The sequence below is a fragment of the Lissotriton helveticus genome, chromosome 11 (assembly GCF_964261635.1).
Source record: "Lissotriton helveticus chromosome 11, aLisHel1.1, whole genome shotgun sequence".
Taxonomy (NCBI): Eukaryota; Metazoa; Chordata; class Amphibia; order Caudata; family Salamandridae; genus Lissotriton; species Lissotriton helveticus.
This window is the reverse complement of record NC_136072.1, coordinates 710104800-710127745: the sequence shown is the minus strand read 5'-3', so window position 1 is coordinate 710127745 and position 22946 is coordinate 710104800. Positions and strand designations below refer to the sequence as shown.

Here is a 22946-nt window from a genome sequence, read left to right as displayed (position 1 = left end):
CGAGAAGTGAACATTTCCTTATCAAACCAAATGGTGTTCATGAAAAATCGCACGAGGCTGCAAGCAGGATTCGGACCTGCGCAGGGAAACCCCATTGATTTCGAGTCCAAAGCCTTAACCACTCGGCCATCGCAGCTCCATGTTGTCGTATACGAGCCAAGCACTGCTCACGTCAGACCAAGATCTAAAAAGTAGAGCAACGGAAGTACGGGGCAGGTACCAGCAGTGCCCTGTCTCCCTCACTTATTTCGCATGCTTTCATACAATTAATAAAAATAGCAACACGTATCACTCAAAGTGAGTGACAGGGCACAGATGAGCAGTAATCAATCACTGCGCATTTCTACCCTCTTTTCCTTATATTACGGCGGTGGCAACGGGCCCTTAAGTGTACTCAGAAAGAGTCCAAAAGCCTAAACAAGACACGCTTCATAAAAAAAAAACTTACTCTTTTTCTGACTTGTCTAGATCAGGTAGGACAGGTCCAGACTACGAACCCTTCCGAGCCACCTGCTCTCTAAAACACTTCCTGAGTGTTGAAATTGTCTTAATGTTTACATTTAGTTTGAGTTTTTGCTGTTTAACTCTGTGACTTGATGAGGATTGCGTAACGAGAAGTGAACATTTCCTTAAAAAAACAAATGGTGTTCATGCAAAATCGCACGACGCTGCAAGCAGGATTCGGACCTGCGCGGGGAAACCTCATTTGATTTCAAGTCCAACGTCTTAACCACTCGGCCATCGCAGCTGCATGAGTATGATGTCACTGTTGTCGTATACGAGCCATGCGATGCTCACATCAGGCCGAGACCTAAAAATTAAAGTAACGGAAGGACGGGGCACGTACCAGCAGTGCCCTGTCTCCCTCACTTATTTCGCATGCTTTCATACAATTAATAAAAATAGCAACACGCATCACTCAAAGTGAGTGACAGGGCACAGATGAGCAGTAATCAATCACTGCACATTTCTGCCCTCTATTCCCTATATTACGGCTCTGGAAGGGGCCCTTAAGTGTACTCAGAAAGAGTTCAAAAGTCTAAACAAGACACGCTACATAAAAAAATTACTCTTTTCGTGACTCGTCAAGATCAGGCAGGACAGGTCCAGACTACGAACCCTTCCGAGCCACCTGCTCTCTAAAACACTTCCTGAGTGTTGAAATTGTCTTAATGTTTACATTTAGTTTGAGTTTTTGCTGTTTAACTCTGTTATTTGATGAGGATTGCGTAACGAGAAGTGAACATTTCCTTATCAAACCAAATGGTGTTCATGAAAAATCGCACGAGGCTGCAAGCAGGATTCGGACCTGCGCAGGGAAACCCCATTGATTTCGAGTCCAAAGCCTTAACCACTCGGCCATCGCAGCTCCATGTTGTCGTATACGAGCCAAGCACTGCTCACGTCAGACCAAGACCTAAAAAGTAGAGCAACGGAAGTACGGGGCAGGTACCAGCAGTGCCCTGTCTCCCTCACTTATTTCGCATGCTTTCATACAATTAATAAAAATAGCAACACGTATCACTCAAAGTGAGTGACAGGGCACAGATGAGCAGTAATCAATCACTGCGCATTTCTACCCTCTTTTCCTTATATTACGGCGGTGGCAACGGGCCCTTAAGTGTACTCAGAAAGAGTCCAAAAGCCTAAACAAGACACTCTACGTAAAAAAATGTACTCTTTTCGTGACTCGTCAAGATCAGGCAAGACAGGTCCAGACTACAAACCCTTCCGAACCACCTGCTCTATAAAACACTTCCTGAGTGTTGAAATTGTCTTAATGTTTACATTTAGTTTGAGTTTTTGCTGTTTAACTCTGTGACTTGATGAGGATTGCATAACGAGAAGTGAACATTTACTTAACTAAACCAAATGGTGTTCATGCAAAATCTCATGACGCTGCAAGCAGGATTCAAACCTACGCGGGGAAACCCCATTGGATTTCAAGTCCAACAGCTTAACTACTCGGCCATCGCAGCTGCATGAGTATGATGTCACTGTTGTCGTATACGAGCCATGCGCTGCTCACATCAGGCCGAGACCTAAAAATTAAAGTAACGGAAGGACAGGGCACGTACCAGCAGTGCCCTGTCTCCCTCACTTATTTCGCATGCTGTCATACAATTAATAAAAATAGCAACACGCATCACTCAAAGTGAGTGACAGGGCACAGATGAGCAGTAATCAATCATTGCACATTTCTGCCCTCTTTTCCCTATATTACGGCTCTGGAATGGGCCCTTAAGTGTACTCAGAAAGAGTCCAAAAGCCTAAACAAGACACGCTACATAAAAAAATTACTCTTTTCGTGACTCGTCAAGATCAGGCAGGACAGGCCCAGACTACGAACCCTTCCGAGCCACCTGCTCTCTAAAACACTTCATGAGTGTTGAAATTGTCTTAAATTACATTTAGTTTGAGTTTTTGCTGTTTAACTCTGTTACTTGATGAGGATTGCGTAACGAGAAGTGAACATTTCCTTATCAAACCAAATGGTGTTCATGCAAAATCGCACGAGGCTGCAAGCAGGATTCGGACCTGTGCAGGGAAACCCCATTGATTTCGAGTACAACGCCTTAACCACTCGGCCATCGCAGCTCCATGTTGTCGTATATGAGCCATGCACTGCTCACGTCAGACCGAGACCTAAAAATAGAGCAACGGAAGGACGGGGCAGGTACCAGCAGTGCCCTGTTGCCATCACTTATTTTGCATGCTTTCATACAATTAATAAAAATAGCAACACGTATCACTCAAAGTGAGTGACAGGGCACAGATGAGCGGTAATCAATCACTGCACATTCCTACCCTCTTTTCCCTATATTACAGCGCTGGGAATGGGCACTTAAGAGTACTCAGAAAGAGTCCAAATGCCTAAACAAGACACGCTACATAAAAAATTACTCTTTTTGTGACTCGTCAAGATCAGGCAGGACAGGTCCAGACTACGAACCCTTTCAAACCACCTGCTCTCTTAAACACTTCCTGAGTGTTGAAATTGTCTTAATGTTTACATTTAGTTTGAATTTTTGCTGTTTAACTCTGTGACTTGATGAGGATTGACTAACGAGAAGTGAAAATTTCCATAACAAACCAAATGGTGTTCATGCAAAATTGTACGTCACTGCAAGCAGGATTCAAACCTGCGCAGGGAAACCCCATTAGATTTCGAGTCCAACGCCTTAACAACTCGGCCATCGCAGCTCCATGAATATGATGTCACTGTTGTCGTATATGAGCCATTCGCTGCTCACGTCAGACCGAGACCTAAAAAATAAAGTAACCGAAGGAAGGGGCAGGTACCAGCAGTGCTCTGTTGCCCTCACTTATTTCGCTTGCTTTCATACAATTAATAAAAATAGTAACACGTATCACTCAAAGTGAGTGACAGGGCACAGATGAGCAGTAATCAATCACTGCGCATTTCTACCCTCTTTTCCCTATATTACGGCGGTGGCAACGGGCCCTTAAGTGTACTCATAAAGAGTCCAAATGCTAAACAAGACACGCTACATAAAAAAATTACTCTTTTTGTGACTCGTCAAGATCAGGCAGGACAGGTCCAGACTACAAACCCTTCCAAACCACCTGCTCTCTTAAACACTTCCTGAGTGTTGAAATTGTCTTAATGTTTACATTTAGTTTGAACTTTTGCTGTTTAACTCTGTGACTTGATGAGGATTGACAAACGAGAAGTGAAAATTTCCTTAACAAACCAAATGGTGTTCATGCAAAATCGTACGTCGCTGCATGCAGGATTCGAACCTGCGCCGGGAAACCCCATTGAATATTGAGTCCAACGCCTTAACCACCCGGCCATCGCAGCTCCATGAGTATGATGTCACTGTTGTCGTATATGAGCCATGCGCTGGTCACGTCAGGCCGAGACCTAAAAAATAAAGGAACCGAAGGAAGGGGCAGGTACCAGCAGTGCTCTGTTGCCCTCAATTATTTCGCTTGCTTTCATACAATTAATAAAAATAGCAACACGTATCACTCAAAGTTAGTGACAGAGCACAGATGAGCAGTAATCAATCACTGCGCATTTCTACCCTCTTTTCCCTATATTACGGTGCTGGGACCGGGCCCTTAAGTGTACTCAGAAAGAGTCCAAAAGCCTAAACAAGACACTCTACATATAAAAAAATTACTCTTTTCGTGACTCGTCAAGATCAGGCAGGACAGGTCCAGACTACGAACCCTTCCGTGCCACCTGCTCTCGAAAACACTTCCTGAGTGTTGAAATTGTCTTAATGTTTACATTTAGTTTGAGTTTTTGCTGTTTAACTCTGTGACTTGATGAGGATTGCGTAACAAGAAGTGAACATTTCCTTATCAAACCAAATGGTGTTCATGAAAAATCGCACGAGGCTGCAAGCAGGATTCGAACCTGCGCAGGGAAACCCCATTGAAATTCGAGTCTAACGCCTTAACCATCCGGCCATCGCAGCTCCATGAACATGACGTCACTGTTGTCGTATATGAGACATGCGCTGCTCACGTCAGGCCGAGACCTAAAAAATAAAGTAACATAAGGACGGGGCAGGAACCAGCAGTGCCCTGTTGCCCTCACTTATTTCACATGCTTTCATACAGTTAATAAAAATAGGAACACGTATCACTCAAAGTGAGTGACAGGCCAAAGATGAGTGGTAATCAATCACTGCACATTCTTACCCTCTTTTCCCTATATTACGGTGCTGGGAATGGGCTCTTAAGAGTACTCAGAAAGAGTCCAAATGCCTAAACAAGACACGCTACATGAAAAAATTACTCTTTTTGTGACTCGTCAAGATCAGTCAAGACAGGTCCAGACTACGAACCCTTCCAAACCACCTGCTCTCTTAAACACTTCCTGAGTGTTAAAATTGTCTTAATGTTTACATTTAGTTTGAATTTTTGCTGTTTAACTCTGTGACTTGATGAGGATTGACTAACGAGAAGTGAAAATTTCCTTAACAAACCAAATGGTGTTCATGCAAAATTGTACGTCGCTGCAAGCAGGATTTGAACCAGCGCAGGGAAACCCCATTGGATTTCGAGTCCAACGCCTTAACCACTCGGCCATCGCAGCTCCATGAGTATGATGTCACTGTTGTCGTATATGAGCCATTCGCTGCTCACGTGAGACCGAGACCTAAAATATAAAGTAACCGAAGGAAGGGGCAGGTACCAGCAGTGCTCTGTTGCCCTCACTTATTTCGCTTGCTTTCATACAATTAATAAAAATATTAAAACGTATCACTTAAAGTGAGTGACAGAGCACAGATGAGCAGTAATCAATCACTGCGCATTTCTACCCTCTTTTCCCTATATTACGGCGCTGGGACCGGGCCGTTAAGTGTACCCAGAAAGAGTCCAAAAGCCTAAACAAGACACTCTACATATAAAAAAATCACTCTTTTCGTGACTCGTCAAGATCAGGCAGGACAGGTCCAGACTACGAACCCTTCGAACCACCTGCTCTCTAAAACACTTCCTGAGTGTTGAAATCGTCTTAATGTTTACATTTAGTTTGAGTTTTTGCTGTTTAACTCTGTGACTTGATGAGGATTGCGTAACGAGAAGTGAACATTTCCTTAACAAACCAAATGGTGTTCATGCAAAATCGCCCGATGCTGCAAGCAGGATTCGAACCTTCGCAAGGAAACCCCATTGAATTTCGAGTCCAACGCCTTAACCACTCGGCCATCGCAGATCCATGAGTATGATGTCACTGTTGTCGTATATGAGCCATGCGCTGCTCACGTCAGGCCGAGACCTAAAAAATAAAGTAATAAAAGGATGGGGCAGGAACCAGCAGTGCCCTGTTGCCCTCACTTATTTCACATGCTTTCATACAATTAATAAAAATAGCAACACGTATCACTCAAAGTGAGTGACAGGGCACAGATGAGTGGTAATCATTCACTGTGCATTTCTACCCTCGTTTCCCTTTATTACGGCGGTGGCAACGGGCCCTTAAGTGTACTCAGAAAAAGTCCAAAAGCCTAAACAAGACACGCTTCATAAAAAAAAATTACTCTTTTCCTGACTTGTCTAGATCAGGCAGGACAGGTCCAGACTACAAACCCTTCCTAGCCACCTGCTCTCTGAAACACTTCCTGGGTGTAGAAATTGTCTCAATGTTTACATCTAGTTTTAGTTTTTGCCGTTTAACTTTGTGACTTGATGAGGATTGCATAACGAGAAGAGAACATTTACTTAACTAAACCAAATGGTGTTCATGCAAAATCTCATGACGCTGCAAGCAGGATTCGAACCTACGCGGGTAAACCCCATTGGATTTCAAGTCCAACGCCTTAACTACTCGGCCATCGCCGCTGCATGAGTATGATGTCACTGTTGTCGTATACGAGCCATGCGCTGCTCACATCAGGCCGAGACCTAAAAATTAAAGTAACGGAAGGATGGGGCACGTACCAGCAGTGCCCTGTCGCCCTCACTTATTTCGCATGCTTTCATATAATTAATAAAAATGGCAACACGCATCACTCAAAGTGAGTGACAGGGCACAGATGAGCAGTAATCAATCACTGCACATTTCTGCCCTCTTTTCCCTATATTACGGCTCTGGAATGGGCCCTTAAGTGTACTCAGAAAGAGTCCAAAAGCCTAAACAAGATACGCTACATACAAAATGTACCCTTTTCGTGACTCGTCAAGATCAGGCAGGACAGGTCCAGACTACGAACCCTTCCGAGCCACCTGCTCTCTAAAACACTTCCTGAGTGTTGAAATTGTCTTAATGTTTACATTTAGTTTGAGTTTTTGCTGTTTAACTCTATTACTTGATGAGGATTGCGTAACGAGAAGTGAACATTTCCTTATCAAACCAAATGGTGTTCATGCAAAATCGCACGAGGCTGCAAGCAGGATTCGGACCTGCGCAGGGAAACCGCATTGATTTCGAGTCCAACTCCTTAACCACTCGGCCATTGCAGCTCCATGATGTCGTATACGAGCCATGCACTGCTCACGTCAGACCAAGACCTAAAAAATAGAGCAACGGAAGGACGGGGCAGGTACCAGCAGTGCCCTGTTGCCCTCACTTATTTCGCATGCTTTCATACAATTAATAAAAATAGCAACACGTATGACTCAAAGTGAGTGACAGGGCACAGATGAGCGGTAATCAATCACTGCACATTCCTACCCTCTTTTCCCTATATTACGGCGCTGGGAATGGGCACTTAAGAGTACTCAGAAAGAGTCCAAATGCCTAAACAAGACACGCTACATAAAAAAATTACTCTTTTTGTGACTCGTCAAGATCAGGCAGGACAGGTCCAGACTACGAACCCTTCCAAACCACCTGATCTCTTGAACACTTCCTGAGTGTTGAAATTGTCTTAATGTTTACATTTAGTTTGAGTTTTTGCTGTTTAACTCTGTGACTTGATGAGGATTGCGTAACGAGAAGTGAACATTTCCTTAACAAACCAAATGGTGTTCATGCAAAATCGCCCGATGCTGCAAGCAGGAATCGAACCTGCGCAGGGAAGCCCCATTGAATTTCAAATCCAACGCCTTAACCACACGGCCATCGCAGCTCCATGAATATGATGTCACTGTTGTCGTATATGAGCCATGCGCTGCTCACGTCAGGCCGAGACCTAAAAAATAAAGTAACATAAGGACGGGGCAGGAACCAGCAGTGCCCTGTTGCCCTCACTTATTTCACATGCTTTCATACAATTATTAAAGATAGCAAAACGTATCACTCAAAGTGAGTGACAGGGCACAGATGAGCGGTAATCATTCACTGTGCATTTCTACCCTCTTTTCCCTCTATTACGGCGGTGGCAACGGGCCCTTAAGTGTACTCAGAAAAAGTCTAAAAGCCTAAACAAGACACGCTTCATAAAAAAAATTACTCTTTTCCTGACTTGTCTAGATCAGGCAGGACAGGTCCAGACTACAAACCCTTCCTAGCCACCTGCTCTCTAAAACACTTCCTGGGTGTAGAAATTGTGTCAATTTTTACATCTAGTTTGAGTTTTTGCCGTTTAACTCTGTGACTTGATGAGGATTGCATAACGAGAAGTGAACATTTACTTAACTAAACCAAATGGTGTTCATGCAAAATCTCATGATGCTGCAAGCAGGATTCGAACCTACGCGGGGAAACCCCATTGGATTTCAAGTCCAACGCCTTAACCACTCGGCCATCGCATCTGCGTGAGTATGTCACTGTTGTCGTATACGAGCCATGCGCTGCTCACATCAGGCCGAGACCTAAAAATTAAAGTAACGGAAGGACGGGGCACGTACCAGCAGTGCCCTGTCTCCCTCACTTATTTTGCATGCTTTCATACAATTAATAAAAATAGCAACACGCATCACTCAAAGTGAGTGACAGGGCACAGATGAGCAGTGATCAATCACTGCACATTTCTGCCCTCTTTTCCCTATATTACGGCTCTGGAATGGGCCCTTAAGTGTACCCAGAAAGAGTCCAAAAGCCTAAACAAGACACGCTACATAAAAAAATTACTCTTTTCGTGACTCGTCAAGATCAGGCAGGACAGGTCCAGACTACGAACCCTCCCGAGCCACCTGCTCTCTAAAACACTTCCTGAGTGTTGAATTTCTCTTAATGTTTACATTTAGTTTTTGCTGTTTAATTCTGTGACTTGATGAGGATTGCGTAACGATAAGTGAACATTTCCTTATCAAACCAAATGGTGTTCATGAAAAATCGCACTAGGCAGCAAGCAGGATTCAAACCTGCGCAGGGAAACCCCATTGAATTTCGAGTCCAACGCCTTAACCATCCGGCCATCGCAGCTCCATGAATATGATGTCACTGTTGTCGTATATGAGCCATGCGCTGCTCACGTCAGGCCGAGACCTAAAAAATAAAGTAACATAAGGACGGGGCAGGAACCAGCAGTGCCCTGTTGCCCTCACTTATTTCACATGCTTTCATACAATTAATAAAAATAGGAACACGTATCACTCAAAGTGAGTGACAGGGCACAGATGAGCGGTAATCAATCACTGCACATTCCTACCCTCTTTTCCCTATATTACGGTGCTGGGAATGGGCACTTAAGAGTACTCAGAAAGAGTCCAAATGCCTAAACAAGACACGCTACATAAAAAAATTACTCTTTTTGTGACTCGTCAAGATCAGGCAGGACAGGTCCAGACTACGAACCCTTCCAAACCACCTGCTCTCTTGAACACTTCCTGAGTGTTGAAATTGTCTTAATGTTTACATTTAGTTTGAACTTTTGCTGTTTAACGCTGTGACTTGATGAGGATTGACTAACGAGGAGTGAAAATTTCCTTAACAAACCAAATGGTGTTCATGCAAAATCGTACATCGCTGCAAGCAGGATTCGAACCTGCGCAGGGAAAACCCATTGGATTTTGAGTCCAACGCCTTAACCACTCGGCCATCACAGCTCCATGAGTATGATGCCACTGTTGTCGTATATGAGCCACTCGCTGCTCACGTCAGACCGAGACCTAAAAAATAAAGTAACCGAAGGAAGGGGCAGGTACCTTCAGTGCTCTGTTGCCCTCACTTATTTCGCTTGCTTTTATACAATTAATAAAAATAGCAACACGTATCACCCAAAGTGAGTGACAGGGCACAGATGAGCAGTAATCAATCACTGTGCATTTCTACCCTCTTTTCCCTATATTACGGCGCTGGGACCGGGCCCTTAAGTGTACTCAGAAAGAGTCCAAAAGCCTAAACAAGACACTCTACATAAAAAAAAATTATTCTTTTCGTGACTCGTCAAGATCAGGCAGGACAGGTCAAGACTACGAACCCTTCGAACCACCTGCTCTCTAAAACACTTCCTGAGTGTTGAAATTGTCTTAATGTTTACATTTAGTTTGAGTTTTTGCTGTTTAACTCTGTGACTTGATGAGGATTGCGTAACGAGAAGTGAACATTTCCTTAACAAACCAAATGGAGTTCATGCAAAATCACCCGATGCTGCAAGCAGGATTCGAATCTGCGCAGGGAAACCCCATTGAATTTCAAGTCCAACGCCTTAACCACTCGGCCATCGCAGCTCCATAAGTAGGATGTCACTGTTGTCGTATATGAGCCACTCGCTGCTCTCGTCAGACCGAGACCTAAAAAATAAAGTAACCGAAGGAAGGGGCAGGTACCTTCAGTGCTCTGTTGCCCTCACTTATTTCGCTTGCTTTTATACAATTAATAAAAATAGCAACACGTATCACCCAAAGTGAGTGACAGGGCACAGATGAGCAGTAATCAATCACTGTGCATTTCTACCCTCTTTTCCCTATATTACGGCGCTGGGACCGGGCCCTTAAGTGTACTCAGAAAGAGTCCAAAAGCCTAAACAAGACACTCTACATAAAAAAAAAATATTCTTTTCGTGACTCGTCAAGATCAGGCAGGACAGGTCAAGACTACGAACCCTTCGAACCACCTGCTCTCTAAAACACTTCCTGAGTGTTGAAATTGTAATGTTTACATTTAGTTTGAGTTTTTGCTGTTTAACTCTGTGACTTGATGAGGATTGCATAACGAGAAGTGAACATTTCCTTAACAAACCAAATGGAGTTCATGCAAAATCACCCGATGCTGCAAGCAGGATTCAAACCTGCGCAGGGAAACCCCATTGAATTTCAAGTCCAACGCCTTAACCAATCGGCCATCGCAGCTCCATAAGTAGGATGTCACTGTTGTCGTATATGAGCCATGCGCTGCTCACGTCAGGCCGAGACCTAAAAAATAAAGTAACAAAAGGACGGGGCAGGAACCAGCAGTGCCCTGTTGCCCTCACTTATTTCACATGCTTTCATACAATTAATAAAAATAGCAACACGTATCACTCAAAGTGAGTGACAGGTCACAGATGAGCGGTAATCACTCACTGCGCATTTCTACCCTCTTTTCCCTATATTACGGTGCTGGGACCGGGCCCTTAAGTGTACTCAGAAAGAGTCCAAAAGCCTAAACAAGACACTCTACATATAAAAAAATCACTCTTTTCGTGACTCGTCAAGATCAGGCAGGACAGGTCCAGACTACGAACCCTTCGAACCACCTGCTCTCTAAAACACTTCCTGAGTGTTGAAATCGTCTTAATGTTTACATTTAGTTTGAGTTTTTGCTGTTTAACTCTGTGACTTGATGAGGATTGCGTAACGAGAAGTGAACATTTCCTTAACAAACCAAATGGTGTTCATGCAAAATTGCCCGATGCTGCAAGCAGGATTCGAACCTGCGCAAGGAAACCCCATTGAATTTCGAGTCCAACGCCTTAACCACTCGGCCATCGCAGCTCCATGAGTATGATGTTACTGTTGTCGTATATGAGCCATGCGCTGCTCACGTCAGGCCGAGACCTAAAAAATAAAGTAATAAAAGGATGGGGCAGGAACCAGCAGTGCCCTGTTGCCCTCACTTATTTCACATGCTTTCATACAATTAACAAAAATAGCAACACGTATCACTCAAAGTGAGTGACAGGGCACAGATGAGTGGTAATCATTCACTGTGCATTTCTACCCTCGTTTCCCTCTATTACGGCGGTGGCAATGGGCCCTTAAGTGTACTCAGAAAAAGTCCAAAAGCCTAAACAAGACACACTTCATAAAAAAAAATTACTCTTTTCCTGACTTGTCTAGATCAGGCAGGACAGGTCCAGACTACAAACCCTTCCTAGCCACCTGCTCTCTGAAACACTTCCTGGGTGTAGAAATTGTCTCAATGTTTACATCTAGTTTTAGTTTTTGCCGTTTAACTCTGTGACTTGATGAGGATTGCATAACGAGAAGTGAACATTTACTTAACTAAACCAAATGGTGTTCATGCAAAATCTCATGACGCTGCAAGCAGGATTCGAACCTACGCGGGGAAACCCCATTGGATTTCAAGTCCAACGCCTTAACCACTCGGCCATCGCAGCTGTGTGAGTATGATGTCACTGTTGTCGTATACAAGCCATGCGCTGCTCACATCAGGCCGAGACCTAAAAATTAAAGTAACGGAAGGACGGGGCAAGTACCAGCAGTGCCCTGTCTCCCTCACTTATTTCGCATGCTTTCATACAATTAATAAAAATAGCAACACGCATCACTCAAAGTGAGTGACAGGGCACAGATGAGCAGTAATCAATCACTGCACATTTCTGCCCTCTTTTCCCTATATTACGGCTCTGGAATGGGCCCTTAAGTGTACTCAGAAAGAGTCCAAAAGTCTAAACAAGACACGCTACATAAAAAAATTACTCTTTTCGTGACTCGTCAAGATCAGGCAGGACAGGTCCAGACTACGAACCCACCTGCTCTCTAAAACACTTCCTGAGTGTTGAAATTGTCTTAATGTTTACATTTAGTTTCAGTTTTTGCTGTTTAACTCTGTTACTTGATGAGGATTGCGTAACGAGAAGTGAAAATTTCCTTATCAAACCAAATGGTGTTCATGCAAAATCGCACGAGGCTGCAAGCAGGATTCGGACCTGCGCAGGGAAACCCCATTGATTTAGAGTCCAACGCCTTAACCACTCGGCCATTACAGCTCCATATTGTCGTATACGAGCCATGCGCTGCTCACATCAGGCCGAGACCTAAAAAATAGAGCAACGGAAGGACGGGGCAGGTACCAGCAGTGCCCTGTTGCCCTCACTTATTTCGCATGCTTTCATACAATTAATAAAAATAGCAACACGTATCACTCAAAGTGAGTGACAGGGCACAGATGAGCGGTAATCAATCACTGCACATTCCTACCCTCTTTTCCCTATATTACGGCGCTGGGAATGGGCACTTAAGAGTACTCAGAAAGAGTCCAAATGCCTAAACAAGACACGCTACATAAAAAAATTACTCTTTTTGTGACTTGTCAAGATCAGGCAGGACAGGTCCAGACTACGAACCCTTCCAAACCACCTGCTCTCTTAAACACTTCCTGAGTGTTGAAATTGTCTTAATGTTTACATTTAGTTTGAATTTTTGCTGTTTAACTCTGTGACTTGATGAGGATTGACTAACGAGAAGTGAAAATTTCCGTAACAAACCAACTGGTGTTCATGCAAAATTATACGTCGCTGCAAGCAGGATTCGAACCTGCGCAGAGAAACCCCATTGGATTTCGAGTCCAACGCCTTAACCACTCGGCCATCGCAGCTCCATGAGCATGATGTCACTGTTGTCGTATATGATCCATGCGCTGCTCACGTCAGACCGAGACCTAAAAAATAAAGTAACCGAAGGAAGGGGCAGGTACCAGCAGTGCTCTGTTGCCCTCACTTATTTCGCTTGCTTTCATACAATTAATAAAAATAGCAACACGTATCACTCAAAGTGAGTGATAGGGCACAGATGAGCGTTAATCATTCACTGTGCATTTCTACCCTCTTTTCCCTCTATTACGGCGGTGGCAACGGGCCCTTAAGTGTACTCAGAAAAAGTCCAAAAGCCTAAACAAGACACGCTTCATAAAAAAAATTACTCTTTTCCTGACTTGTCTAGATCAGGCAGGACAGGTCCAGACTACAAACCCTTCCTAGCCACCTGCTCTCTAAAACACTTCCTGGGTGTAGAAATTGTCTCAATGTTTACATCTAGTTTGAGTTTTTGCCGTTTAACTCTGTGACTTGATGAGGATTTCATAACGAGAAGTGAACATTTACTTAACTAAACCAAATGATTTTCATGCAAAATCTCATGACGCTGCAAGCAGGATTCAAACCTACGCAGGGAAACCCCATTGGATTTCAAGTCCAACGCCTTAACCACTCGGCCATCGCAGCTGCATGAGTATGACGTCACTGTTGTCGTATACGAGCCATGCGCTGCTCACATCAGGCAGAGACCTAAAAATTAAAGTAACGGAAGGACGGGGCACGTACCAGCAGTGCCCTGTCTCCCTCACTTATTTCGCATGCTTTCATACAATTAATAAAAATAGCAACACGCATCACTCAAAGTGAGTGACAGGGCACAGATGAGCAGTAATCAATCACTGCAAATGTCTGCCCTCTTTTCCCTATATTACGGCTCTGGAATGGGCCCTTAAGTGTACTCAGAAAGAGTCCAAAAGCCTAAACAAGACACGCTACATAACAAAATTACTCTTTTCGTGACTCGTCAAGATCAGGCAGGACAGGTCCAGACTACGAACCCTTCCGAGCCACCTGCTCTCTATAACACTTCCTGAGTGTTGAAATTGTCTTAATGTTTACATTTAGTTTGAGTTTTTGCTGTTTAACTCTGTTACTTGATGAGGATTGCGTAACGAGAAGTGAACATTTCCTTATCAAACCAAATGGTGTTCATGAAAAATCGAACAAGGCTGCAAGCAGGATTCGGACCTGCGCAGGAAAACCCCATTGATTTCGAGTCCAACGCCTTAACCACTCGGCCATCGCAGCTCCATATTGTCGTATACGAGCCATGCACTGCTCACGTCAGACCGAGACCTAAAAAATAGAGCAACGGAAGGATGGGGCAGGTACCAGCCGTGCCCTGTTGCCCTCACTTATTTCGCATGCTTTCATACAATTAATAAAAATAGCAACACGTATCACTCAAAGTGAGTGACAGGGCACAGATGAGCGGTAATCAATCACTGCACCTTTCTACCCTCTTTACCCTATATTACGGTGGTGGCAACGGGCCCTTAAGTGTACTCAGAAAGAGTCCAAAAGAATAAACAAGACACGCTTCATAAAAAAATAATTCACTCTTTTCGTGACTTGTCTATATCAGGCAGGACAGCTCCAGACTACGAACCCTTTCGCGCCACCTGCTCTCTAAAACACTTCCTGGGTGTGGAAATTGTCTCAATGTTTACATCTAGTTTGAGTTTTTGTCGTTTAACTCTGTGACTTGATGATGATTGCATAGCGTGAAGTGAACATTTACTTAACTAAACCAAATGGTGTTCATGCAAAATCTCATGACGCTGCAAGCTGGATTCAAACCTACGACGGGAAACCCCATTGGATTTCAAGTCCAACACCTTAACCACTCAGCCATCGCAGCTGTGTGAGTATGAGGTCACTGTTGTCGTATACAAGCCATGCGCTGCTCACATCAGGCCGAGACCTAAAAATTAAAGTAACGGAAGGACGGGGCACGTACCAGCAGTGCCCTGTCTCCCTCACTTATTTCGCATGCTTTCATACAATTAATAAAAATAGCAACACGCATCACTCAAAGTGAGTGACAGGGCACAGATGAGCAGTAATCAATCACTGCACATTTCTGCCCTCTTTTCCCTATATTACGGCTCTGGAATGGGCCCTTAAGTGTACTCAGAAAGAGTCCAAAAGCCTAAACAAGACACGCTACATAAAAAAATTACTCTTTTCGTGACTCGTCAAGATCAGGCAGGACAGGTCCAGACTACGAACCCTTCCGAGCCACCTGCTCTCTAAAACACTTCCTGAGTGTTGAAATTGTCTTAATGTTTACATTTAGTTTGAGTTTTTGCTGTTTAACTCTGTGACTTGATGAGGATTGCATAACGAGAAGTGAACATTTCCTTAACAAACCAAATGGTGTTCATGAAAAATCGCACGAGGCTGCAAGCAGGATTCGAACCTGCGCAGGGAAACCCCATTGAATTTTGAGTCCAACACCTTAACCATCCGGCCATCGCGGCTCCATGAATATGACGTCACTGTTGTCGTATATGAGCCATGCGCTGCTCACGTCAGGCCGAGACCTAAAAAATAAAGTAACATAAGGACGGGGCAGGAACCAGCAGTGCCCTGTTGCCCTCACTTATTTCACATGCTTTCGTACAATAATAAAAATAGGAACACGTATCACTCAAAGTGAGTGACAGGCCACAGATGAGCGGTAATCAATCACTGCACATTCCTACCCTCTTTTCCCTATATTACGGTGCTGGGAATGGGCACTTAAGAGTACTCAGAAAGAGTCCAAATGCCTAAACAAGACACGCTACATAAAAAAATTACTCTTTTTGGGACTCGTCAAGATCAGTCAAGACAGGTCCAGACTACGAACCCTTCCAAACCACCTGCTCTCTTAAACACTTCCTGAGTGTTGAAATTGTCTTAATGTTTACATTTAGTTTGAATTTTTGCTGTTTAACTCTATGACTTGATGAGGATTGACTAACGAGGAGTGAAAATTTCCTTAACAAACCAAATGGTGTTCATGCAAAATCGTACGTCGCTGCAAGCAGGATTCGAACCTGCGCAGGAAAACCCAATTGGATTTCGAGTCCAATGCCTTAACCACCTGGCCATCGCAGCTCCATGAGTATGATGTCACTGTTGTAGTATATGAGCCATATGCTACTCACGTCAGACCGAGACCTAAAAAATAAAGTAACCGAAGGAAGGGGCATGTACCTTCAGTGCTCTGTTGCCCTCACTTATTTCGCTTGCTTTCATACAATTAATAAAAATAGCAACACGTATCACTCAAAGTGAGTGACAGGGCACAGATGAGCAGTAATCAATCACTGCGCATTTCTACCCTCTTTTCCCTACATTACGGCACTGGGACCGGGCCCTTAAGTGTACTCAGAAAGAGTCGAAAAGCCTAAACAAGACACTCTACATAAAAAAAAATACTCTTTTCGTGACTCGTCAAGATCAGGCAGGAGAGGTCAAGACTACGAACCGTTCGAACCACCTGCTCTCTAAAACACTTCCTGAGTGTTGAAATTGTCTTAATGTTTACATTTAGTTTGAGTTTTTGCTGTTTAACTCTGTGACTTGATGAGGATTGCGTAACCGAGAAGTGAACATTTCCTTAACAAACCAAATGGAGTTCATGCAAAATCACCCGATGCTGCAAGCAGGATTCGAACCTGCGCAGGGAACCCCCATTGAATTTCTAGTCCAACGCTTTAACCACTCAGCCATCGCTGCTCCATGAGTAGGATGTCACTGTTGTCGTATATGAGCCATGCGCTGCTCACGTCAGGCCGAGACCTAAAAAATAAAGTAACAAAAGGACGGGGCAGGAACCAGCAGTGCCCTGTTGCCCTCACTTATTTCACATGCTTTCATACAATTAATAAAAATAGCAACACGTATCACTCAAAGTGAGTGACAGGGCACAGATGAGCGGTAATCATTCACTGTGCATTTCTACCCTCTTTTCCCTCTATTACGGCGGTGGCAACGGGCCCTTAAGTGTACTCAGAAAAAGTCCAAAAGCCTAAACAAGACACGCTTCATAAAAAAAATTACTCTTTTCCTGACTTGTCTAGATCAGGCAGGACAGGTCCAGACTACAAACCCTTCCTAGCCACCTGCTCTCTAAAACACTTCCTGGGTGTAGAAATTGTCTCAAAGTTTACATCTAGTTTGAGTTTTTGCCGTTTAACTCTGTGACTTGATGAGGATTTCATAACGAGAAGTGAACATTTACTTAACTAAACCAAATGGTGTTCATGCAAAATCTCATGACGCTGCAAGCAGGATTCAAAACTACGCAGGGAAACCCCATTGGATATCAAGTCCAACGCCTTAACCACTCGGCCATCGCAGCTGCGTGAGTATGACGTCACTGTTGTCGTATACGAGCCATGCGCTGCTCACATCAGGCAGAGACCTAAAAATTAAAGTAACGGAAGGACGGGGCACGTACCAGCAGTGCCCTGTCTCCCTCACTTATTTCGCATGCTTTCATACAATTAATAAAAATAGCAACACGCATCACTCAAAGTGAGTGACAGGGCACAGATGAGCAGTAATCAATCACTGCACATTTTCGCCCTCTTTTCCCTATATTACGGCTCTGGAATGGGCCCTTAAGTGTACTCAGAAAGAGTCCAAAAGCCTAAACAAGACACCCTACATAAAAAAATTCCTCTTTTCGTGACTCATCAAGATCAGGCAGGACAGGTCCAGACTACGAACCCTTCCGAGCCACCTGCTCTCTAAAACACTTCCTGAGTGTTGAAATTGTCTTAATGTTTACATTTAGCTTGAGTTTTTGCTGTTTAACTCTGTTACTTGATGAGGATTGCGTAACGAGAAGTGAACATTTCCTTATCAAACCAAATGTTGTTCATGCAAAATCGCACGAGGCTGCAAGCAGGATTCGGACCTGTGCAGGGAAACCCCATTGATTTCAAGTCCAACGCCTTAACCACTCGGCCATCGCAGCTCCATGTTGTCGTATACGAGCCATGCACTGCTCACGTCAGACCAAGACCTAAAAAATAGAGCAACGGAAGGACGGGGCAGGTACCAGCAGTGCCCTGTTGCCCTCACTTATTTCGCATGCTTTCATACAATTAATAAAAATAGCAACACGTATCACTCAAAGTGAGTGACAGGGCACAGATGAGCGGTAATCAATAACTGCACATTCCTACCCTCTTTTCCCTATATTACGGCGCTGGGAATGGGCACTTAAGAGTACTCAGAAAGAGTCCAAATGCCTAAACAAAACACGCTACATAAAAAAATTACTCTTTTTGTGACTCGTCAAGATCAGGCAGGACAGGTCCAGACTACGTACCCTTCCAAACCACCTGCTCTCTTAAACACTTCCTGAGTGTTGAAATTGTCTTAATGTTTACATTTAGTTTGAATTTTTGCTGTTTAACTCTGTGACTTGATGAGGATTGACTAACGAGAAGTGAAAATTTCCTTAACAAACCAAATGGTGTTCATGCAAAATCGTACGTCGCTGCAAGCAGGATTCGAACCTGCGCAGGGAAAACCCATTGGATTTCAAGTCCAACACCTTAACCACTCGGCCATCGCAGCTCCATGAGTATGATGTCACTGTTGTCGTATATGAGCCATGCGCTGCTCAAGTCAGGCCGAGACCTAAAAAATAAAGTACCATAAGGACGGGACAGGAACCAGCAGTGCCCTGTTGTCCTCACTTATTTCACATGCTTTCATACAATTAATAAAAATAGCAAAACGTATCACTCAAAGTGAGTGATAGGGCACAGATGAGCGGTAATCATTCACTGTGCATTTCTACCCTCTTTTCCCTCTATTACGGTGGTGGCAACGGGCCCTTAAGTGTACTCAGAAAAAGTCCAAAAGCCTAAACAAGACACGCTTCATAAAAAAAAAATACTCTTTTCCTGACTTGTCTAGATCAGGCAGGACATGTCCAGACTACAAACCATTCCTAGCCACCTGCTCTCTGAAACACTTCCTGGGTGTAGAAATTGTCTCAATGTTTACATATAGTTTGAGTTTTTGCCGTTTAACTCTGTGACTTGATGAGGATTGCATAACAAGAAGTGAACATTTACTTAACTGAACCAAATGGTGTTCATGCAAAATCTCATGATGCTGCAAGCAGGATTCGAACCTACGCGGGGAAACCCAATTGGATTTCAAGTCCAACGCCTTAACCACTCGGCCATCGCAGCTGCGTGAGTATGACGTCACTGTTGTCGTATACGAGCCATGCGCTGCTCACATCAGGCCGAGACCTACAAATTAAAGTAACGGAAGGACAGGGCACGTATAAGCAGTGCCTTGTCTCCCTCACTTATTTCGCATGCTTTCATACAATTATTAAAAATAGCAACGCGCATCACTCAAAGTGAGTGACAGGGCACAGATGAGCAGTAATCAATCACTGCACATTTCTGCCCTCTTTTCCCTATATTACGGCTCTGGAATGGGCCCTTAAGTGTACTCAGAAAGAGTCCAAGAGCCTAAACAAGACACGCTACATAAAAAAATTACTCTTTTCGTGAATCGTCAAGATCAGGCAGGACAGGTCCAGACTACGAACCCTTCCGAGCCACCTGCTCTCTAAAACACTTCCTGAGTGTTGAAATTGTCTTAATGTTTACATTTAGTTTGAGTTTTTGCTGTTTAACTCTGTTACTTGATGAGGATTGCGTAACGAGAAGTGAACATTTCCTTATCAAACCAAATGGTGTTCATGAAAAATCGCACGAGGCTGCAAGCAGGATTCGGTCCTGCGCAGGGAAACCCCATTGATTTCGAGTCCAACGCCTTAACCACTCGGCCATCGCAGCTCCATGTTGTCGTATACGAGCCATGCACTGCTCACGTCAGACCGAGACCTGAAAAATAGAGCAACGGAAGGACGGGGCAGGTACCAGCCGTGCCCTGTTGCCCTCACTTATTTCGCATGCTTTCATACAATTAATAAAAATAGCAACACGTATCACTCAAAGTGAGTGACAGGGCACAGATGAGCGGTAATCAATCACTGCACCTTTCTACTCTCTTTTCCCTATATTACGGTGGTGGCAACAGGCCCTTAAGTGTACTCAGAAAGAGTCCAAAAGAATAAACAAGACACGCTTCATAAAAAAAAGTTTTACTCTTTTCGTGACTTGTCTATATCAGGCAGGACAGCTCCAGACTACGAACCCTTTCGAGCCACCTGCTCTCTAAAACACTTCCTGGGTGTGAAAATTGTCTCAATGTTTACATCTAGTTTGAGTTTTTGTCGTTTAACTCTGTGACTTGATGATGATTGCATAACGAGAAGTGAACATTTACTTAACTAAACCAAATGGTGTTCATGCAAAATCTCATGACGCTGCAAGCTGGATTCGAACCTACGACGGGAAACCCCATTGGATTTCAAGTCCAACACCTTACCCACTCGGCCATCACAGCTGAATGTGTATGATGTCACTGTTGTCGTATACGAGCCATGCGCTGCTCACATCAGGCCGAGACCTAAAAATTAAAGTAACGGAAGGACGGGGCACGTACCAGCAGTGCCCTGTCTCCCTCACTCATTTCGCATGCTTTCATACAATCAATAAAAATAGCAACACGCATCACTCAAAGTGAGTGACAGGGCACAGATGAGCGGTAATCAATCATTGCACATTTCTACCCTCTTTTCCCTATATTACAGTGCTGGGAATGGGCCCTTAAGTGTACTCAGAAAGAGTCCAAAAGCCTAAACAAGACACGCTACATAAAAAAATTACTCTTTTTTGGACTCGTCAAGATCAGGCAGGACAGGTTCAGACTACGAAGCCTTCCGAACCACCTGCTCTCTAAAACACTTCCTGAGTGTTGAAATTGTCTTAATGTTTACATTTAGTTTGAGTTTTTGCTGTTTAACTCTGTGACTTGATGAGGATTGCGTAACGAGAAGTGAACATTTCCTTAACAAACCAAATGGTGTTCATGTAAAATCGAACGATGCTGCAAGCAGGATTTGAAAATGCGCAGGAAAACCCCAATGGATTTCAGGTCCAACGCCTTAACCACTCAGCCATCGCAGCTTCAAGAGTATGATGTCACTCTTGTCATATACGAGACATGCGCTGCTCAAGTCAGACCGAGACCTAAAAAATAAAGCAACGGAAGGACGGGGCAGGTACCAGCAGTGCCCTGTTGCCCTCATTTATTTCGCATGCTTTCTTACAATTAATAAAAATAGCAACACGCATCACTCAAAGTGAGTGACAGGGCACAGATGAGCAGTATTCAATCCCTGCACATTTCCGCCCTCTTTTCCCTATATTACGGCTCTGGAATGGGCCCTTAAGTGTACTCAGAACGAGTCCAAAAGCCTAAACAAGACACCCTACATAAAAAAATTCCTCTTTTCGTGACTCATCAAGATCAGGCAGGACAGGTCCAGACTACGAACCCTTCCGAGCAACCTGCTCTCTAAAACACTTCCTGAGTGTTGAAATTGTCTTAATGTTTACATTTAGTTTGAGTTTTTGCTGTTTAACTCTGTTACTTGATGAGGATTGCGTAACGAGAAGTGAACATTTCCTTATCAAACCAAATGGTGTTCATGCAAAATCGCACGAGGCTGCAAGCAGGATTCGGACCTGTGCAGGGAATCCCCATTGATTTCGAGTCCAACGCCTTAACCACTCGGCCATCGCAGCTCCATGTTGTCATATACGAGCCATGCACTGCTCACGTCAGACCAAGACCTAAAAAATAGAGCAACGGAAGGACGGGGCAGGTACCAGCAGTGCCCTGTTGCCCTCAGTTATTTTGCATGATTTCATACAATTAATAAAAATAGCAACACGTATCACTCAAAGTGAGTGACAGGGCACAGATGAGCGGTAATCAATAACTGCACATTCCTACCCTCTTTTCCCTATATTACGGCGCTGGGAATGGGCACTTAAGAGTACTCAGAAAGAGTCCAAATGCCTAAACAAAACACGCTACATAAAAAAATTACTCTTTCTGTGACTCGTCAAGATCAGGCAGGACAGGTCCAGACTACAAACCCTTCCTAGCCACCTGCTCTCTAAAACACTTCCTGGGTGTAGAAATTGTCTCAATGTTTACATCTAGTTTGAGTTTTTGCCGTTTAACTCTGTGACTTGATGAGAATTGCATAACAAGAAGTGAACATTTACTTAACTACACCAAATGGTGTTCATGCAAAATCTCATGACGCTGCAAGCAGGATTCGAACCTACGCAGGGAAACCCCATTGAATTTCAAGTCCAACGCCTTAACCACTCGGCCATCGCAGCTGCGTGAGTATGATGTCACTGTTGTCGTATACGAGCCATGCGCTGCTCACATCAGGCCGAGACCTACAAATTAAAGTAACGGAAGGACAGGGCACGTACCAGCAGTGCCCTGTCTCCCTCACTTATTTTGCATGCTTTTGATACAATCAATAAAAATAGCAACACGCATCACTCAAAGTGAGTGACAGGGCACAGATGAGGGGTAATCAATCACTGCACATTCCTACCCTCTTTTCCCTATATTACGGCGCTGGGAATGGGCACTTAAGAGTACTCAGAAAGAGTCCAAATGCCTAAACAAGACACGCTACATAAAAAAATTACTCTTTTTGTGACTCGTCAAGATCAGGCAGGACAGGTCCAGACTATGAACCCTTCCGAGCCACCTGCTCTCTTAAACACTTCCTGAGTTTTGAAATTGACTTAATGTTTACATTTAGTTTGAATTTTTGCTGTTTAACTCTGTGACTTGATGAGGATTGACTAACGAGAAGTGAAAATTTCCATAACAAACCAAATGGTG

The 22946-nt window shown here is 43.9% G+C and overlaps 33 non-coding genes across 33 annotated transcripts; all 33 read right to left on the bottom strand.

The window, feature by feature from the left end:
- Positions 1 to 55: 55 nt before the first annotated feature.
- Positions 56 to 136, bottom strand: TRNAS-CGA (transfer RNA serine (anticodon CGA)). Its single transcript has one exon. It is a non-coding gene; the product is annotated as a tRNA-Ser (tRNA).
- Positions 137 to 666: 530 nt separating this feature from the next.
- Positions 667 to 748, bottom strand: TRNAS-UGA (transfer RNA serine (anticodon UGA)). The gene has a single exon. It is a non-coding gene; the product is annotated as a tRNA-Ser (tRNA).
- Positions 749 to 1288: 540 nt separating this feature from the next.
- TRNAS-CGA (transfer RNA serine (anticodon CGA)) lies at positions 1289 to 1369 on the bottom strand. Its single transcript has one exon. It is a non-coding gene; the product is annotated as a tRNA-Ser (tRNA).
- A 528-nt stretch (positions 1370 to 1897) lies between these two features.
- On the bottom strand, positions 1898 to 1979 carry TRNAS-UGA (transfer RNA serine (anticodon UGA)). Its single transcript has one exon. It is a non-coding gene; the product is annotated as a tRNA-Ser (tRNA).
- A 538-nt stretch (positions 1980 to 2517) lies between these two features.
- On the bottom strand, positions 2518 to 2598 carry TRNAS-CGA (transfer RNA serine (anticodon CGA)). The gene has a single exon. It is a non-coding gene; the product is annotated as a tRNA-Ser (tRNA).
- Positions 2599 to 3122: 524 nt separating this feature from the next.
- TRNAS-CGA (transfer RNA serine (anticodon CGA)) lies at positions 3123 to 3204 on the bottom strand. The gene has a single exon. It is a non-coding gene; the product is annotated as a tRNA-Ser (tRNA).
- A 540-nt stretch (positions 3205 to 3744) lies between these two features.
- TRNAL-CAA (transfer RNA leucine (anticodon CAA)) lies at positions 3745 to 3826 on the bottom strand. Its single transcript has one exon. It is a non-coding gene; the product is annotated as a tRNA-Leu (tRNA).
- Positions 3827 to 4369: 543 nt separating this feature from the next.
- On the bottom strand, positions 4370 to 4451 carry TRNAS-CGA (transfer RNA serine (anticodon CGA)). The gene has a single exon. It is a non-coding gene; the product is annotated as a tRNA-Ser (tRNA).
- A 541-nt stretch (positions 4452 to 4992) lies between these two features.
- On the bottom strand, positions 4993 to 5074 carry TRNAS-CGA (transfer RNA serine (anticodon CGA)). Its single transcript has one exon. It is a non-coding gene; the product is annotated as a tRNA-Ser (tRNA).
- Positions 5075 to 5616: 542 nt separating this feature from the next.
- On the bottom strand, positions 5617 to 5698 carry TRNAS-CGA (transfer RNA serine (anticodon CGA)). Its single transcript has one exon. It is a non-coding gene; the product is annotated as a tRNA-Ser (tRNA).
- A 544-nt stretch (positions 5699 to 6242) lies between these two features.
- TRNAS-UGA (transfer RNA serine (anticodon UGA)) lies at positions 6243 to 6324 on the bottom strand. Its single transcript has one exon. It is a non-coding gene; the product is annotated as a tRNA-Ser (tRNA).
- A 1147-nt stretch (positions 6325 to 7471) lies between these two features.
- TRNAS-UGA (transfer RNA serine (anticodon UGA)) lies at positions 7472 to 7553 on the bottom strand. Its single transcript has one exon. It is a non-coding gene; the product is annotated as a tRNA-Ser (tRNA).
- Positions 7554 to 8096: 543 nt separating this feature from the next.
- TRNAS-UGA (transfer RNA serine (anticodon UGA)) lies at positions 8097 to 8178 on the bottom strand. The gene has a single exon. It is a non-coding gene; the product is annotated as a tRNA-Ser (tRNA).
- Positions 8179 to 8709: 531 nt separating this feature from the next.
- Positions 8710 to 8791, bottom strand: TRNAS-CGA (transfer RNA serine (anticodon CGA)). The gene has a single exon. It is a non-coding gene; the product is annotated as a tRNA-Ser (tRNA).
- A 541-nt stretch (positions 8792 to 9332) lies between these two features.
- Positions 9333 to 9414, bottom strand: TRNAL-CAA (transfer RNA leucine (anticodon CAA)). Its single transcript has one exon. It is a non-coding gene; the product is annotated as a tRNA-Leu (tRNA).
- Positions 9415 to 9956: 542 nt separating this feature from the next.
- On the bottom strand, positions 9957 to 10038 carry TRNAS-UGA (transfer RNA serine (anticodon UGA)). Its single transcript has one exon. It is a non-coding gene; the product is annotated as a tRNA-Ser (tRNA).
- A 539-nt stretch (positions 10039 to 10577) lies between these two features.
- TRNAS-UGA (transfer RNA serine (anticodon UGA)) lies at positions 10578 to 10659 on the bottom strand. The gene has a single exon. It is a non-coding gene; the product is annotated as a tRNA-Ser (tRNA).
- A 542-nt stretch (positions 10660 to 11201) lies between these two features.
- Positions 11202 to 11283, bottom strand: TRNAS-CGA (transfer RNA serine (anticodon CGA)). The gene has a single exon. It is a non-coding gene; the product is annotated as a tRNA-Ser (tRNA).
- A 544-nt stretch (positions 11284 to 11827) lies between these two features.
- Positions 11828 to 11909, bottom strand: TRNAS-UGA (transfer RNA serine (anticodon UGA)). Its single transcript has one exon. It is a non-coding gene; the product is annotated as a tRNA-Ser (tRNA).
- Positions 11910 to 13047: 1138 nt separating this feature from the next.
- On the bottom strand, positions 13048 to 13129 carry TRNAS-CGA (transfer RNA serine (anticodon CGA)). Its single transcript has one exon. It is a non-coding gene; the product is annotated as a tRNA-Ser (tRNA).
- Positions 13130 to 13672: 543 nt separating this feature from the next.
- On the bottom strand, positions 13673 to 13754 carry TRNAS-UGA (transfer RNA serine (anticodon UGA)). The gene has a single exon. It is a non-coding gene; the product is annotated as a tRNA-Ser (tRNA).
- Positions 13755 to 14294: 540 nt separating this feature from the next.
- TRNAS-CGA (transfer RNA serine (anticodon CGA)) lies at positions 14295 to 14375 on the bottom strand. The gene has a single exon. It is a non-coding gene; the product is annotated as a tRNA-Ser (tRNA).
- Positions 14376 to 14906: 531 nt separating this feature from the next.
- TRNAS-UGA (transfer RNA serine (anticodon UGA)) lies at positions 14907 to 14988 on the bottom strand. The gene has a single exon. It is a non-coding gene; the product is annotated as a tRNA-Ser (tRNA).
- A 540-nt stretch (positions 14989 to 15528) lies between these two features.
- TRNAL-CAA (transfer RNA leucine (anticodon CAA)) lies at positions 15529 to 15610 on the bottom strand. Its single transcript has one exon. It is a non-coding gene; the product is annotated as a tRNA-Leu (tRNA).
- A 540-nt stretch (positions 15611 to 16150) lies between these two features.
- TRNAS-CGA (transfer RNA serine (anticodon CGA)) lies at positions 16151 to 16232 on the bottom strand. Its single transcript has one exon. It is a non-coding gene; the product is annotated as a tRNA-Ser (tRNA).
- A 542-nt stretch (positions 16233 to 16774) lies between these two features.
- On the bottom strand, positions 16775 to 16856 carry TRNAS-AGA (transfer RNA serine (anticodon AGA)). Its single transcript has one exon. It is a non-coding gene; the product is annotated as a tRNA-Ser (tRNA).
- Positions 16857 to 17399: 543 nt separating this feature from the next.
- Positions 17400 to 17481, bottom strand: TRNAS-UGA (transfer RNA serine (anticodon UGA)). The gene has a single exon. It is a non-coding gene; the product is annotated as a tRNA-Ser (tRNA).
- Positions 17482 to 18021: 540 nt separating this feature from the next.
- TRNAS-UGA (transfer RNA serine (anticodon UGA)) lies at positions 18022 to 18102 on the bottom strand. The gene has a single exon. It is a non-coding gene; the product is annotated as a tRNA-Ser (tRNA).
- A 526-nt stretch (positions 18103 to 18628) lies between these two features.
- TRNAS-UGA (transfer RNA serine (anticodon UGA)) lies at positions 18629 to 18710 on the bottom strand. The gene has a single exon. It is a non-coding gene; the product is annotated as a tRNA-Ser (tRNA).
- A 544-nt stretch (positions 18711 to 19254) lies between these two features.
- Positions 19255 to 19336, bottom strand: TRNAS-UGA (transfer RNA serine (anticodon UGA)). The gene has a single exon. It is a non-coding gene; the product is annotated as a tRNA-Ser (tRNA).
- A 540-nt stretch (positions 19337 to 19876) lies between these two features.
- TRNAS-CGA (transfer RNA serine (anticodon CGA)) lies at positions 19877 to 19957 on the bottom strand. The gene has a single exon. It is a non-coding gene; the product is annotated as a tRNA-Ser (tRNA).
- A 531-nt stretch (positions 19958 to 20488) lies between these two features.
- On the bottom strand, positions 20489 to 20570 carry TRNAS-UGA (transfer RNA serine (anticodon UGA)). The gene has a single exon. It is a non-coding gene; the product is annotated as a tRNA-Ser (tRNA).
- A 1771-nt stretch (positions 20571 to 22341) lies between these two features.
- Positions 22342 to 22423, bottom strand: TRNAS-UGA (transfer RNA serine (anticodon UGA)). Its single transcript has one exon. It is a non-coding gene; the product is annotated as a tRNA-Ser (tRNA).
- Positions 22424 to 22946: the final 523 nt, after the last annotated feature.